Genomic DNA, 15,457 nt, shown 5'->3' on the forward strand with positions numbered 1-15,457 from the left:
TTTCTGTACCATGAGAACGTGTTCTATATCTGTTACGGTCATCCTTTTAAGTTACGACATGCTCATTCATAAGGTAGGAGATGTAGTTCATTTCGAATAGACTCCATGCGACTTCTAAATGGCTGCCAAATGGAATCTTCCCTAACAGGCAAGAAAACCGCTTTAAGGGACATTATTGGCGTTTTTGTTTTATAAAAGCACACTCTTTGCCTGTTAAAGCTTGAGTAGCACGAGATAACCTCAGTCCTAAGAGAATCCACAAGTTAGACATCATTGATGGATATCCCCCTACAATACACAATTTAAAGTTCACACTGTAAGATCTCGAAAGTAAAAAATGAAAGAACTGAAATTCCTCATCATTTATGAAGAGTTTAAAGTTGAAGATGAAAAATTCACAGAACCGTGACTGTATTTCCAATTCATATCGCTTTCGCAAAATCGCTTTTTGAGGGACGGTAGTGAGATGGAGTGAGAGAGAGAGAGAGAGAGAATAAAGAACCAGTTTTCTACTTTTCATTCATTCAATTTCTTTTTCTTGCTATTTATGAATCCAAAAACGATTACAATTTTTTTTTGCCGTTGCTGCTGTTGCTTCTGTTGCTTCCTTTAATCATAAAAAAAATATTTTTTTAAAGAAAAGAAAGAAATGCTTTTATTAATTGAGTGTATGGTGTGGCAAAGATAAATTAAGGTTGTATGTGAAAAATGCAAATGAGCTGCGGATGAACAAGAAGGATGGGAATGAAGATAAACGAAAATTAATGGAATAATTTGAATGTCTTGTAGCTTTAAATTTACATTAAAATGTACACATGAATATATCCTTCGGTGATAATTGGAGCAATTATTGTGAAACCCCAGCGGATGGTTGTCTGAAACATGTCTGAAGTTTGTAAAATTTGAATATTTTTTTGGGATATAAAACATGAATTTTGATTTATTGCTGATTTATGAATTGATAATGAGTCATTAATGCAAAGTAAAATCGTTAAATGTTGCTGATATGTTAAAATGTTGCAATACTGAGAAAATTTCAAGAAAATAACGGTAATTTAAATTTCAAATAGCCAAAACCATACAAATTATGTTGTAAAGTTCTAAAAACTTAGTTGTTTACCCCTTATTATCAGAATTGCTAGAAAATTATCAAAATTAAGTTAATTTCTTGCTTAATCAATTAAAATTGAGGAAAGGATTAAAAAGTTGAGAATCTACAATCATCAATGACATCAATTAAAGCATCCGATCAACAAAATAAGAAGAATTCATACTAAAACATTGAAAATCATAAGATTTGATGCAACTGGATCAGCAAACAATCCTTAAAGTAAATCACAATCAATTGCCTGAACACTAAACAGCATTAAACTTATCAATTTTGCATAAAACTATGAATTCTAAGCATAAATTCACCAGCAACATCAAACTCTAAACATTTTCCACTAAATCAACCCAAAACTAACTTTGCAATAACAAAAATACAAATCATAAATGATTTAATGCAAGTCCGATAATAGGATTCTATTCATGCATCATCGTCATAGAGGGAATAAAAGCATCAGAGAGCAAGAAAATAAAATATATATATATATAAATTTTAGCTTTGGAATGTAGAGCAATTAAAGTTTTCTTCAAGCTCACTTTTTAAATGCATAAAGAGTAATAAATTATGGATAACTTCCATGATATGAATGGTTAATAATTTGACGATTCTCATAAGTGCAATAAATCTTTTAATGAAAAATCTTTCTTTGTGTGTTGTACTCTTTACCGCAAAAAAAAAAGAGAGAACTTTATAAAAAAAGGGCTATATATGCATCTCCAAGTGGAAGATTTATTACACACAAAGGATGCATTCGACATTCTTTATAATGTCGTGTATATTAAAAGTTATTGTTGCAATAAAAAATTGTTTGTGGAATGAAAAGAACAAAGCTGGATAAAAAAAAAATAATATAAGAAAATGTTATGTAATGAAAAATTATGTTTTTGTCTCATTTTGAAATTAAATGCAATTTTTAAAATGAAACGTAAGGATTTAATTGAAATTTATGTTTATTGCAACAGGTTCAAGATTATTGTTGATTGGGTATTGAGAGACTTTTATTGTAAACACTGAGAATTCTTAATGTTTGCGAAATGAAAGCTCTTGCTCCATTTGATGCGAAAGTTCTTACATCTTCGCATCAATTGATCAATTCAATCCAAAATGTAAACACTGAGAATTCTTTAGATTTTCAGAATTGACGCTTTTAAATGACAAATCTAAACATTTTTGATATGAAAGCTTTTGCTTCATTTGATGTTCTAATATCAATTGATGCAGCACTTTTTGCCAATTTTATAATTTGCCATAAATTGATGCAAAATTGGTTGTAGATTTGCGTCAATTTTGCAACATTACGTACGCCTTTGCATCAATTGATAAAAAACTAGTTGCAAATTTGCATCAATTGACGCCAAAAATTTATATTTTTGCATTAAATGTTCGTATTTGTACAGAATTTCTCAATTAGGAAATTAAGATTTTTCTGTAATTTTGCATCAACTGAAGTAAATAGGCAACTGCTTTTGCATCAATTGGTACAAAGAAGTACATAATTGTTCAAAATTGACACAAATTCACAACCAACTTTGCATCAATTGATGTAAAATTATAAATACTGATAAAGAGTTCTGCATCATTTGATGCAAAGATTTGAAAGCTAAATTCAGTAGCAATCTTCAAAATATTACAACCTACATCCTCTCTTAAACCCTTAATTCGCATCTTTTAACCTTAAATTTGCCCGTAATTTAAATCCATCCATTAAAATCCCTTCCTTAGCTTCAATAAAAAATCACTTCAAAAACCTTATCGTACCTCGAACATTAAAGTCTCGCGCAATCAACAAACGTTAATCTTAATGCGGCATAATCACAGAAAAAAAGGAGCATTAAAGAGAACGTACGACATTCTGTGATTGGGAAATGAAAAAGAAAACTGTTGAGTCAGAATGTCATTAATCTTTTTCATCCAGTTCAATCTTCTTCTTAATTTCGTGTTTTTGGTATAATTTTGGATTTCCTCAAATGGAGGCAATGGGTGATGGGTAGGATGAGACAATTTATGGATAAAATGTGGAAAAGAAGAAAAGTTATGTAATCGCATTTGTGTTGTCCCTTGATCAGCTAAACGCCTACATAATTTTGTGAGCTTTGGCTTTGGAATTGGGAGGGTTTGGTGATCATTTTGGGATGTCAGGCAATCAATTTGCAGATTTTATGGTGACAAATGTAGAAAATTGCATTTAACGACTTTCTAAAATTTGAATTTTAAATTTTTGTTGTTTCAAAATTCAAATCTTAAAAAACCGTTAAAATTTAAATATGCGCATTATTCATCATCCTCAGACATCAATTCAATCTGTTCAACTCAAAGACACCGCCATTTGGGACACAAAACGGTCAAAGAGGCTTGGTTCTTGTGTGGTTTTTGTGGCTACAACAAATTTGACAACAATAAGAATAATTTCGAAGCATATTGTGATGTCAAACGAACATTCTTCACTTCTTCCTTCATATTTCCATTTATTTCTTCGCCAAAAAAAATATATTTTTTTTACTGCCAATTTTTTGTTGTTGTTGTTGCCATCACCAAAGATGTTGTTCCTCTCATGAGATTTACGTCATGTTTTTTTATGGCAATAAAAAGAAAAGAAGAGAATTTTAAGTCCAGCGGATGTGACAATTTTGTATTTTTTTTTCTTCATTGCCGTTGAGCATATTTAATGTCAGTCACCAGGATCAACATTTTTTTTTTTTGATTCTGTTGTAAAAAGTCACAACAAACATTTATCATATTTTTTTGTGGCTTCTTCTCCAGTTTATTTTTATATCTAACAAATTTCTATCTTTATAAAGCGATTGGAGATTTGTTCTTCTTTTTGAGTGGATGGAGGATGAATTTTTGGTGGATTTGTGGAGATTTTTTGGTTGCTGTGTGAATGTTTCATGACGCATTCGGTCAGTACAACTTAGTACCAGAGCTTAAAGTCTACTCAAATATTCCCGAGCTACTCAAATGAAGAAGGCTCCACATCGGAGCTTTTAAGGTTCCGCATAAATCTCTTTTATTAATACCAAATGGAAACTGCCTTCCAGAGGCGTAGCCAGAAAAATTTTAAGGTACGATCGTTATTTTTTGATTTTTTTTTAAAAAAACAAACAAAAAATTTTTAAAAAAAACCTTACAAATTTAACGGTTTTTCAACTCCTTCCGTGTCTCTAGTGCAGATTACACTCCTGCCGCTTCCGTTTAGCGTCCAAACGACTCCATGTCGCAACCTTCTTCATTTGTGTCTTTCGGGTTTCTATAGCTCCAAGTCCAATTTTCCCTAAAAAATCCAAATCTACTTCTAGCTCTACTTACTCCTAAGCTTCAATCCCAAAATTACCAACATTTTTTCAATTTTCCAATTTTCAAAAGCCTCCTTTATACTAAGTTTTAAGGTCGCGTTCTGAAAAGGGCGTTTAGCTCAGTGGTAGAGCACTTATTTCCTAGATAATGTGTCGTGGGTTCAAATCCCACAGCGTCCAATTTAATAATCAATATTGATTTAATCCTTTTTTCATGTTTTGTCTTTAAATTTGGAATTTTTAATGGCATTTACTTTCTTTTGTTAACGGTTATTGATGGTTGATTAAGGATGAACAAGTAAGGAATGTCATTGGTAATGATTGACAAAGGCGCATTTTGTGGTTGAAATTCCCGAAAAGTGCACAAATGATGAAAATACTTAGGAATATGAATTTGATCGGGTTTAGAACCTTGATGCATGTATCACTAACAGGCAAAATGAATGATCTCGATAGCTTCCTTACCTTAAACATACTAAATGAGCATGATAGTGAGTGTTGCTCTCAGTTTACTCTGCTATTGAGAACATGCTCATTGCTTGCTTAGGGTATGCCGCATTCTGTTATTGCTTACAAGTTCTGAATTCTAGAACAGTGTTGTCCAAACTAATTTGCGTCATGTCATACTTTGTTGGTAAGCTTCGTTTGAAGCCGCACACGACATACGGTTCATGGCACTTCCAATAAATTTTGGTGTCGCACTAGTGTGTCGCAAAACTTAGCTTGTACAACTCTGCTCCAGAACGACAAATGCGTTTAAAAGCCTTAATTAAGTATGTAACCTGATAAAAGATTACATACTTCACAAGAGCTACCAGAACGAATTTGAAACTAATGAGAAACCCAACGAAGTTTAAAATAAAAAAATATTCTTTAAATAATTGATTTTCTCATGCACTCTTCAAAAAATTATTCTTTACTCATCAGTTCCTTCATTATCTTCAATCGCTGTGAGAAGAATAAAAAAATAAATAAAATAACGAAAGACCACCAACACTCGATATGATCATCATTTGCATGCATTATTAATCTATAAGCTTATTAATTTCAATTTTCGTGAATAATATCTTAATTTATTTGATGAACTTAATACCCAATAAGATAAGATTTTTATACTAAATGTCTTGAAATTTTTTTTCTCATAAAAATTGCATATTAATTTTTCAGCTTCTGTTGTCTGAGAACGAGTAGGTCACTACAGTAAATGCAGTAATCTTACAACATTGTTTTACGCTCACATAATGCAATGACAAATAATTTACATTAATTCATTTACCATGTCATAATTCTCTTTGCATATGATTACTCATGCTGATGATGCAAGGGAGTGGAATTTGTGGATTGAAAAATATTTATTTAGGTAAATTAAAAATGGATTTTATTGAAAAAAAAATCAAAAAAAGGCAATCCAAAATATTATAATTGTTCTATTTGATGGGATTCGAACCATAACTTGCTGACTTGTAAATCATATTTTCACTTTTGAACTGAAAAATATTGAAATTAAATTGACAAATTGTCATTTAAAAGTGAATCTTTTATTGCTAAGGTCAGATCGATATGTTAACCCCCAACCCCCTTTGTAACGAAATCTAAAGAGCGTTACATAATAAGTGAACGACCCCTAAAAAATTTAAAAATTTACAATTTCCTTATAAATATCGATTAAAAATTAGAATTTGTCCAAAAATACAGATTTGCGGACTTAGACGAACTATAAGGTACAGCCAAAAAGCGTGTATAAAATGCAGGAAATGCAAGTTCATGACCGAACCCTAATAAAAAGTCCATCCCTAAACCAAACATTTTCAAAAACTACAGACTAGCTTTATTTCAATGACAATCCAACTACAAAGTAGGAACAGAATTTAATGAAAATTGCAGTCTATCATGTCCACAAAAAAATCATTACAGCCACGAAATTCTAGTCTTTATTATTTATTCATGTATAAAAATAATAAATTCACTTCTCACACCACAAAGCACCTCTTCATGTCTTCCATGTGTGTGACTCAAAGACATTAAAAATTGACTGAAAAAATCCGAAAAAAGGAGCAAAAAATAAAATAAAAATATTATTAATCAGATAAGCAAGTCAAGTAAGCACATTGAATGGAATGGTATGAAAAGATATATTGCATCATAATGAACTTGTCTCTATAAATTTCCTCAGACTTGCTTTCTTTGTTCTCCTCAGTCATGCAGAATGTCAAGAAGAAAGATGAGAAATTTTTTTGTTTCGTTATTGTATGAAATTCCAATTGAATCATTAATTTTTCTACTTCTTCTATCTCTCACAGAAGCACTTCCAACTTCTTTTTTTTTTGTAAATTTCATTAATTTTTTCAATAATTTTTTTTATGATTTTTTCATTTTTACGATTATTGTTTAAAGAAGAAGAAGACGATTTATATTTTTTGATAAGTTGTAAAATGGCATTGCATGTGGTCTTCACATCACTCATTCATTCTCACATTCAATGGTCTGGATTCGTTTAGGGGATTTGGAATATCGGTTTAAATTAGTGCTGTCCATACTTTTTTTGTGGCATGATACCCCTAACAGGCAAAAAGCATGCTCTCAAGACCCAGCTCACTTTAAATATACTGGATGAATGACTAGCATGATTGTGAGCGTTGTTCTCGGCGTACTCTACTATTGAGAGCTTGATCTTTGCCTGATAACGCACACCTTGATGGTAAACTACGAACTATACTGCACACGACATGCAGTTCATGAGCCTTAGTGTGCCGCGGCATACAGTTTGAACAACACTGCTTTAGATTGAGCTGATTTTTTTAGGTTCTATGAAGTTAAGCCCGAATCGTACAATGGCAAGAAACCCGAAAAGTATAATTTGCTCAAACGATCCGAAAGTCGCCTCCAGGCCGGCGTGATGCTGGCAAGGTGCCTTCATGCTATGATGTGTTATCGGATTTAAACTGAATTCGGTACAAAGTCAGAATCACGCCGGCCCAGTATCGGAATTTTAATTAATTAACCGGTTTGTGTTTTTCAGAAAACACTGGATTTCCAGTTTTAGAATGGTTGCCTCAAACCTCTTACTGGATACTCACCCAAATTAGTTCAAATCCCTAATTGTGAATTTTCCAAGAATTATCTTAAAATTTTCCTTTAGCAATCTTTAATTAATCAACTAACTCATCCACAACTGACTCTAAGCTCAACAAATCTTAACCAACCCTCAAACAATCCCGACTAGAATCCCTACTCAATAATTTTTTAAGCTTCCACATACATCCATATGAATAAATTTATTTATTTCTTTCTCTCCCCATTTGTTCAAATTTCATGCTGATATCTTGCTGATTATATGGCGAGAGATTTATTGATTTTTTTTTTCTTCAGATGCTGATTTTTTATGATTAGTGGAAATTACTTTTTATGGACGAAGCTCGTCCAAAATGTCTTCATAAGTTTTGATGGCAATAAAGGCAGCCCGAGATGCATAAAAAAATTTAATTGATTTTAATGAAGCAAGCTGGAAATTTGGTTTGTTGAGGTAGTGGAACTGTTGAATTTGTCAAGGCTGTTCATTTGGTACGTGATGTATTAGGGGTAGGAAGGGATTAGGTAGGGTACAAAATTTGACGTTTTATGATATTTTAACGGTCCTTTATGAGTATTAGTGTCTTAAAATGAACTTCATTTGGAACGAATATGAGCAAGGTATGCAGTAGCTTAACATAACCTAGAAACTACACAAGTCACTAAACCTCTAAATACCTAAAGAAAACATCAAAACAAGTCCCAATTAGCAACTCGCGAAACTTAATCAAAACATCCTGCATCATTCGGGCGAATAACTTAATAGATTCTAATGGAGGAAGTAAGGAAAGTTCAGAGTACATTAATTTTATTTACACTATCGCCTTAACATCCGAAAAAAATAAGAACTAATTATAGCCAAAGAAATTATTGTTATTGTCATGTTTTGCCATTAGTTTTTCTTAAAGAAATATTTTTATGGCCACTTTAGGTGATTAAATGAATGTGGAAAGGAAATGGGTGGGGTAAATTGAGTGCAAGAATTAGGATGGTAAGATGTTAATGACTTGGTGCTATGATACGTCTATTGTGAATCTTAACAAAGTTCAAGGAACGAGACTATCGACAAAAATAAAAATTAATTTTCACTCATTTCTGATTTTTTTTTCTTAATGAATTAAAGCTGTTAGATTATAATTGAGTTATAGTCACTAATGCTAATGCCTATCCCATACTTTCCTGTATCCGCCTTTTCACTCGTCGTGTTTCTAATTGCAAAAAAAGAGACTATTTAAAATGGATATGAATATTTAAATTGTAAAAAAATTTTTCTCTTTCATAAAGTGAATTTATGTCTGAATGTCGGCTTGTCTTGATGTTGTTGGGCAGTTATTATTTTGTGGGATTGTAGTTAGTTTTAAATCATAACTACAGGTTAATTTGATATAAATCTTGTTTTAATTAAAAAATTGTTAAAGAGAAAAGTGTGATTAGAGAAATTTGTGGGAAGTAATGGGGAGATATTTATGGAAATATGCAGGTGTTGGATGGTCTGACACGTGGATAAGACCTGGATCCAGATAAGTGGGTTGAATCGATCGTCATCTAATCAAGATACCTATAACTAAGTGTGAGACTAACTCAGTATATAAATTCTCCAAGAACTACATTCCCGAGCAGACAAAAACACGTTATAATTGGTTGATGGCAAGCTAATGTCCAGTTATGTCAAATTGATGACTAACTCTAACGTATTTTTGTCCATTTTGGACTTTATATCCAATTACTAATGCAAATCAGGTGTGTAGCAATACATCTGATAGCTTTGACAACACTCCAGTGTACCCCGGTACTTATTTACTTACTTATTGGAACTATGTTCCGACTTGGAGCTTATGTTGCTACAAAATGCTTTCCACCTGACTGTATTAAAAGCCGAATCACAAAGTTTGTACAATTTCTCAATTTTGACATCTAACTGGCATTCCTTCATTACCATCGTACGCTATGTTGCTCTTGGAGCACTAGGACCTTTTCTCTTGTGGATTCTAACCAAAGGCAGTCTAGAAAGCGTCTGTAGAAATTGTTTCTCAACCAGCTACAAAATTATATCACTTTCAAACTGTGTGGCCTGTCTGGCCATATCTACGTATTTGTACTCCGATGTACCCCGGTACATGGTGTTCAAGTCACTGCTCCAATAACTTAACCTCAAATGTCCACACATCTATAAATTCTAAAATCTACCCAACAAATCTCAAATTCCTCAAAAATCGTCAATTTCTCAAAAAATTAAAAAATTCCTTCCATTCCTCAAAAAGCCGCACCTTTAATGTACATTTCATAAATAATATCGAAGTGAGTAAACATAAAGTGTGTGTGTGTATGAGTGAGTGAGAAAGAGAGTAAATGAAAACAAATTACAAGCTTATGCATGCATGTCTGATAAGATAGAGTTTAATTAAATTGCGTTGTTGACTTTTCGATTAGATAAGAAAAAAATGGAAAGGAAAGGAAAAAAAAATCAGAAATATAGAGGTTATGAATTAAGAGGCTCGATTTTGATTATATTTTTTTTGGGTGACGCAAGTGAAAAAATCGTCATATGAAATAGACAAATGGAATAGATATAAATGATATGGAACTGGTTTTGGGTAGCTGTAACTTTATCAAAATTGATTGAAATTCTTATTCGGTAAACTTGTTTGTTTGGTATTTGAAATGTGCTGAGGTGGATGACCTGGTATGTTTGGAAAGTGATGAGGCATTAAAATATGAATTTTTATTTTAAATATTTGACTATGTTTCTGTGGCTTTTTTTGTTGAATTCTGTGTTGTTGGAGTTGAATAAAATTTGGGGTATCAGGATGTATGTTGTGTATGAGGACTTGACGAAGTTGGAGGTCTGGGAAGCGTTGGATCAAGAAATGAGACAAGAACTTGAAGTGTAGCATAGAATATTGAGACAAGAGACGCATTATAACCTGAGCTCGTAGTCAATATGGTTAAAGTCGAGTTGAGTCGGTTCTCGAGTTTCTGTACTGATCATAACCTTAAGTAATGATATATTTATTGAACCTAAGTGTATGTCAATAGGATATCGGAACGACAGCTATTTAAGATTTCTCAAGAAAAACTAACCCGATTAGCACAATTCGGCTTGCTACCTACTTAGTTTCTTCTCTAGTTGTACAGATCAACTGTGATCCATGGTCATCCAAATATGTCGAATTCCAGTTGCCAATCTCCAATGACAAGTGCAACACTATCTCTATCTACAGCTTTTTTCCAAAAGTTCTTCGGGTCGCTTCCATGCTCTCTTGTCAACTAGAAAATTTGATTTGAAAAACCTTAATTACCGGGACTTTTATAAGGTCTTAATCTTTCTTAATAACCAGAGATCGAAGTCGTTTAAGTCGGCGGCTAAAATCGGCTTAACTAAGTCGTTTTTATAGCCGTCTCAACTTTTTCGTTTAGCTAAGCCGATTTTTAACACCGTTTAAAAAATCAACGGCTTCGATCTCTGCTAATAACTTGTCTTCTCTATCGAAGTCTGTTCACTTTAATTCGCTAAGGGATCGATACCAAAAATTCAATTTCTCGCGTTACGTTATAAGTGAACAACCCATAACAAGTCGGTTAATCGACCAAAAATCCGGCAGTCAAATCGGAGTGCCTAACTAGCGTGACTGAAGCATAATCCAGTGTAGTCCCGTCATGACAGCATAGTGTCAATTTACGCTATTCGGATAATGTCCCGTTCTAACAATCTTTCCAAAATCTCCCAAATCAGAACCTCCAAAAAATTCTAAATCCTTATCAAATTCACACGTTCTGCAAAATAATAATAAAATCGATATCAATAAAATCGAATTACCACCAAAAAAAAAGCTACACAAATGACTCACTTTTCATTCCCACATCCATATATATATTTTTAGCGCATTTTTGAAATTTTTTTCAAAAAGGTAGCTTAATAAGACACTTTGTTCGGTCGTTCGGTCGGCTGGAACGCGAGATCTCGAAAACTAGACATCGTAGAGAGCTCTGGTTTGTTTTAATAGCTTCGTTCTATCAAGTTATTGGGTTATCGGTCATTTAGAAGTTTCAAATCAACGCTTAAATACTATAATTAACAGTTTTTCATTTTCATTTACAACAACAACAAAAACAACAACACGTTTTTTCATTGTTTTACAGTGTTTTTCAATGTTTGTTGATGTTTTTACAGTGTTTATTGAACAATGTTTGAATTTTTTTTGACCGTTATGAGGTTTGAATTATGAAAATCCGTTAAATGATGAAGTTCTTAAATTTTTGGAAGTTTTATATAAATCTTGTTTTTAAGATCTGGAAGTGACTTGGATCTTACTGGATCTTGGTTTTAGGCCTGGAAGTGACCTGGATCTTACTGGATCTTGGTGTTTAGGTCTGGAAGTGACCTGGATTTTACTGGATCTTGTGTTTTAGTTCTGGAAGTGACCTGGATCTTGTTTTTGAGGTCTGGAAGTGACTTATTAATTAATTACTGATCGCTGGGACAAAAATGCGCTTAAGTCCCTCGATCAATAACACGAGGACTTTTGTAATTTTTTATATGTAAATTTAATTACAATAAGTAATTCAATTTGACGAGATCAATGGCGCAAAACCAAATTGACAACATTGCAAATAATTTACATACATACATCAATTTCTGTCTGGCTGATGAATTGAATATGAAATTACATATGATGCAATTAATTGAGCGTAATTGAGTTGAATACAAAAAAAAGCATAAATAAATTTACAATAAATTTTATTGGGGATAATGGTGAGTAACTCAATTCATTCATATTAATAATTCTAAAGTTACATCAAATATTGATTGTCTCCGTGGACATAAAATAAAATATTGATAAGGGACCGTTCACTTGTTACGTTACGGATAAAAACTAATTTCTAGACCCCCCCCCCCCCTAAAATTTGCAAAAACATTTTTTACACTGTTACAAGATCCTACCCCCCCCCCCCCCCCATGCACCCTAAAAAGCGAACCTAATAAGTGAACGACCCCTAATTGGAATGAGACACACAAAAATGTGTGTCATGTTGGAAATATCTGAATTGATTGAGAATGAATTTTATTTACTGAATTGAGGATTTTCTGATAACGATAAAAAATATCGTAATTTATGGGACTTTTTTTTGACTTTTGTTTGCTTGTGAATCACCAGAAAAAATGCTGATAATGTGTAATCAATTTTTAAGTTGAAAATAATTCTCTGAGTGTACTTAAAAAGTAACAGTCATATTTATTTTTTTGCTGAGGTATTACGACACTGATAAATATTTTTGGGGGTTTTAAAATAAAATTTTATGGGATTTTTGCTTTGATGACTTGCACATGATTCGATATATTTGCTAGATTAGAGTTTATTTGCTAATGTGGGTTATTGGGTTTGTTTACTTGACTTAACTTAGTTATTTCTTATGAAAAATGTGATATTTTAAGAATTTTTGATAGCCGCTCCTTGATGATTAAGATTATGGCATTTATTTCGTGGATTTTTGTGGATTTTCTGGGGATTTGGAAGTCTGATTATGCCTGAAGAAATTGATTTTCTCTTACAGGTAAAAAGTATGCTCTCAAGAGTTTGCTTACGTTAATACTACTAAATGAGCATTCTTGCTAGCGTTAGTTTAATACAATAATATCTTTACTTATTCCTTGGCGAAAGCGCACGAGGATCCATTGCCGCATTTAGAGTTGGCCGGAAGCTGGATCTATTTCTAATTTCCAGCACTATTACATTATTGCTCACACAGTAATCCCATGAGCTCTTTGGTCTACCTCAAGATACTTAAGATAGAAAAATACCTTTTATTTTTCGCGGCATATGTTGGTGGCAATGATGATTATTATTTCCTATTGATCCATTATGAATTGTAGGGAGTTAATAAGGCGATTGAACAGGTTTATGGTTCTAGCTATCATCTACTTCTTCTAGTTTCTGGTATTGTAGATTTGTCTCCTTCTCTTCGATTGCACGGCAAATGATTTTCCTTATGTCAATACCATTTTTGTCTTTTACGTTCCAAAACAATGCCGTCTTGCAATGTCTGTTTAATGCTTGGTTGTGGTAAGTCTCATAAACGGCATTTTGTTTATGGCATTTTTAAAAAATTTGAATGCACACAAGTATATCGCGAAACATTAGCTATCCATCACTGGCTTAATCTGTTCTTGAGAACGCTTTCTTTGCCTTAGCCCTAATTAGTCCTAATTGCAAGTTAATTAATTTATAAGAAATTGAGACTGTCTGTAGTTCTTAAGTTATCTTAGAATTTATATCTGTCAAATAATTAAGGCGTTTTGCGTACATTACTTTTAAAATCTAAAATTTGGTAAATATTGTCTGAAAAAGTATGAATCTTTACTAAATTAAGAAATCCCGTTAAGTTTTCATTTTGAGTACAGTAATAACTTTTTGATGGATGAGCATAAGGGTTCAGAATTTCATTAAAGAATTTAGGGTCAAAACTTAGAATTTTCAAACGACACCTTAGTGAGTATCCTATTCAAAACATTAAAAACTACTTCAAAAACAATCTCAATAAAAACAAAAAAATTACAATCTCATAAAAATGCAGCTCAACATCTCTTCTACACTATAAATATATAAAAATTCATCCCATGCACTTCCCTAAATTTTTAATTCTATTTACAACATATTTTAGGGCTTAGTCGTTTGAAAATTCAGTGTCAGAAATGTGATGTAATTGGCTATTTTCTCTTTTCCTGGATATTTAGGGTAATACATAAATAGTCTATCTTGTATAGTTCTAAAAAACGAACATTTTGATGTATAATATGTTAAATAAAACACTATAATTAAGCCGAAATTTGAAAAACAAACTCGATTTCTGACACTGAAAATTTGTTACTTAATCTGAATTTTTCGACAAAAATGCTTTTAATTTAATGAATAATGAGCTCTAAGGTACAAAAATTAGTCGTACTTGTTCATTTTTCAATGCTGTACAATGCAAAATATTAAAAGTTAGTCAAACACTGGTTTAAAGTAGTTAAATTAATGATTTTTTGTAAAAACGTTAAGAAAATTTTGAATTTTTTCATACAAATTTTTTTGTGTTTACAACAACAAAAATATTCACAAAAATTCGAAAAAAATTAAAATTAACTGCTTAATTTGTTAATAATTGAACTGAAATAGAACTAGAGGCTGTATTTTTGTTGCCTTTTTGTGTTATGGTACTCAGATTATTTAACAGAAGTCGTTTTTTAAAGTTTTGAGTGATTTTAGTAAATGGAACTTTTTTTTCGTCTAAGCCCTTTATAAAAATTGTTTACAAAACAATATTGAAACTAAAATTAATCAACTTTAATTCAAAGTAAAAATGAATTTCTGAGGGGTTGACTGTGTGTTGTTTCATTCAATTAAATTTTACGTGGAAGAGGGGCACATGACAATGAAATATAAGAAAATAATAAAAATGCTCAACATCATCGTCATGCTACCCTACTCATGTATATGTATAAAATCATATATCACAGACATTCAAGCAGCGTATTAAAGTGAAAGTTGAGAAATTGAAATCACTTATGGATGCAAAAAACGCGTGTAATGGAAATTCCATGCGTGATTGGAGAAGGAACACTCAAGTTTGAGGCCTTGTTGGGTCACATTTAAAGGATTTCAATTCTTTTAAAGATGAGATTCTCTCTTTTGATCCTTGATGACCGTTTAGTTCTGAGAATCAAGAGAAAGACATTTTAAAATTATTAAAAAAATTCTATTTTAAGGCTAATGGAATTGAAATAATGTGAGGGGTGATTACATCAACAAAATTGCTTCTGTCTGATTTTGATATGTAAAATAATGATTTTTTAAATAAAATTCAACAGAACTGGAAGATTAGAAGAATCTTGGTTGGAGGCTAGAAGGCGCATTTTTAAAACTTGTTTTAAAACTTGTTTTGCTGATGGTAAACGTTATAAGACTAGAGATGTCAATACTCAATGTCCTTAATGTCTATTTTTCGA

At 32.0% G+C, this 15,457-nt stretch overlaps 2 protein-coding genes and 1 non-coding gene across 4 annotated transcripts in view; all 3 read left to right on the forward strand.

Moving 5' to 3' along the window:
* The window catches only part of LOC139098359 (TOX high mobility group box family member 4-A-like), a 195,883-nt gene that overhangs the window by 54,923 nt on the left and 125,503 nt on the right, over positions 1 to 15,457 (forward strand). The gene's annotated exons all lie outside the window — the stretch shown is intronic.
* Positions 4,510 to 4,581, forward strand: TRNAR-CCU (transfer RNA arginine (anticodon CCU)). The gene has a single exon. It is a non-coding gene; the product is annotated as a tRNA-Arg (tRNA).
* The window catches only part of Pstk (Phosphoseryl tRNA kinase), a 39,396-nt gene continuing 35,282 nt past the window's right edge, over positions 11,344 to 15,457 (forward strand). The window contains exons 1-2 of the mRNA XM_070650653.1: positions 11,344 to 11,460; positions 12,030 to 12,223. The gene's annotated coding sequence lies outside the window, so the exon portion shown is untranslated. The remainder of the gene's footprint in view (positions 11,461 to 12,029; positions 12,224 to 15,457) is intronic.

This window comes from Chironomus tepperi, unplaced genomic scaffold (assembly GCF_022539635.2).
Source record: "Chironomus tepperi strain 1889 unplaced genomic scaffold, CSIRO-AGI_Ctep_v1 contig_445, whole genome shotgun sequence".
NCBI classification, from domain to species: Eukaryota; Metazoa; Arthropoda; class Insecta; order Diptera; family Chironomidae; genus Chironomus; species Chironomus tepperi.